At 51.0% G+C, this 2245-nt stretch overlaps 1 non-coding gene across 1 annotated transcript; it reads right to left on the reverse strand.

The window, feature by feature from the left end:
* Positions 1 to 1159: 1159 nt before the first annotated feature.
* On the reverse strand, positions 1160 to 1248 carry Trnay-gua. The gene is given in 2 exon segments: positions 1160 to 1195; positions 1212 to 1248. It is a non-coding gene; the product is annotated as a tRNA-Tyr (tRNA).
* Between the last annotated feature and the right edge of the window lie 997 nt (positions 1249 to 2245).

Here is a 2245-nt window from a genome sequence, read left to right on the forward strand (position 1 = left end):
AAGTCCCCGCCGCGACTTCTGGTCCGTGCCCGTCAGGGGCGAGTCGGCGCGGGGGCGGGACTCGGAGCCGAACCCCCGCCGCCAAGACCTGGGCACTCACCCTCCGCCTGGAAGAAAACGCGCCCGACCTCGCCATAGGCGCTGAGCAGGTTGCGGACGTGCAGGGGCCGGAAGCGCGGCGGAACGTGGCCCAAGTACACGATGCCCGGCACCACCCGCTTCTGGCTGCAAGCTGCTTCTTCGCGTTCCTCCGGCTCCTCCTCCGCCTCTGTTTTCGGGTTTGGCGCGTCCAACGGCCCTTCCTCCGAAGTTGCCTCAGCCTCCTCAGCCTCCATGCCGAGGATACGTAAAGCACGACAGCCGTAAAGCGGTCGCTTCCGATGGCGCGACCAAGAGCCGAGCTCCAAGCCGGAAGCCACGTAACAAGTCAGCCGTAAAGCGACCGCTGCCGTGACGCGAATTGTGCACGACGGCCTGCGGCCTGAGGCGGCGACGACCAGAGGGACTACGGGTTAGCCCAGAGGGCTGGGTCCTAGAGGGCGGAAGTGAGGAGCAGATTCAGGGCGAGGGGCGTTGTGAATGTTTTGAAAATTTGTATGACGATTAGAGAACTTGCTTGACCCCTATTTTGCAATGATATATCCTCCACATATACCATCCGTATTTATTTATGTTGCAAATTTCTGCGGGATGCACACACGACTTGGGCCTCAGCGCTCGCTGCCTGCGCTCGGGACTGGCTCGCACCTGAATACTGCCTGCTCGGCGCCTTGGCAACCTCCACCCCCACGACCCTGGCCCTCGCCCTCTGGGGTGCCTCGGGACCATCAGTGCAAACCCACACTCCCCCGAGGTCGCAGTGGTCAGACATGGCCACAGCCACAGTTGCAAGAGTGATCTCTGAAGCACTGGTACTTTGGAGAAGAATCTAAAATGTTCTCTCACAAGTTCCAATGTGACAGAGGGTCGTAGCAATCTTTCCTCTTTCCCTCCCTCCAAGGACTCAGTCTGTCAGTCAAGCATTTGCAGTCTCCTTTGGGAGTACCTGGGGAACCCGGTGTGGGTGTGTTTTTGTTTGTTTGGGTTTTGGATTTTTGCGTCCTATAGCTACGGATCCTAGAGACCAGGGCCCAGAGATTGGAACCTTCCAAAAGGTAACTCCTTCGAGCCGGATTCGAACCAGCGACCTAAGGATGACCACAAGTAAACACCTACAGTCCTCCGCTCTACCAACTGAGCTATCGAAGGGTATGCTGTGGCCTCCTGCAGTATAGTTTAAATATTGCATTCATGGTTTAATTTTTGACTATTCAAATCCACCTTGAAAACACATGAACAGGAGGAAGTTGTTGAAGGTATTAGAGATGTTCTAAAAATGATCTGGCACTAGTGATTATACAAGAACACGAAAAACTTATTCCCACGAACTTCAAGATTTATGCTTTTTATTGCATAAGTATTTCATGTAACTCTTAAATTGCCACCAATTGTCCAAGTCGCTCCCTTGAGTGTAATAGATTGGACCACCCTTAGCACTTCACCTGCTCTTCCGTCTGCTTAGCAGCCTCCTTCCGCTGCTGAAACCGAATGATTATAGTAAGGTTTTCATAAAAATAGACAGCTAGGTTCAAGACTCGCCATCTTGAAGCACAGTACTTCCCAATTTATTTGGGAAACTGATGCAGCTTTCTGAAAAACAAGGAAAATTAGGGTTCGACACAAGTTATAGACACCAAACATGAGAGGTGTTTTTTGTGTCGTTTAGGAATTGGGTATCTCATGCTATATTGCCCAGTTATAATGGGGCAAAACCAGCAAACACAGCACGCTCTTCACCTATAAGAGAAGTGTAAATATTCCCTTTAGAAGACGACTGTCAGCTTTGCTTTGCTAACACGCACCAGTGGTGACGTTTAGCTTCCTGGCTCCTGAACGCTGACGGGGAAAACAGGAAGCCATATGAACAGACTTGTCTTTTATGAAGTTCATGAGTTAGGAAATTTGTGGAAACACTGTATTCTTAATTTATCTACAAAAGATCCTCACTCATTAAAGTTCTTCATAACTAACGTCTTGGAAAAATACATTTTCAAAAGATCCTGTTCAGTGAGTCTGCAGCGCACAACTAATATTTCATGAGTTTTTCAGCCGGCTCCTCTCCGTGGGAGGCAAGAACACACCGCCTGGTGAGTGTCTTCTAGAAATGCACGTCGCCGGGACGAGGGCGCGCGGCGCAGAGGGACCA

This window comes from Marmota marmota, unplaced genomic scaffold (genome assembly GCF_001458135.2).
Source record: "Marmota marmota marmota unplaced genomic scaffold, marMar, whole genome shotgun sequence".
Classification (NCBI taxonomy): Eukaryota; Metazoa; Chordata; class Mammalia; order Rodentia; family Sciuridae; genus Marmota; species Marmota marmota.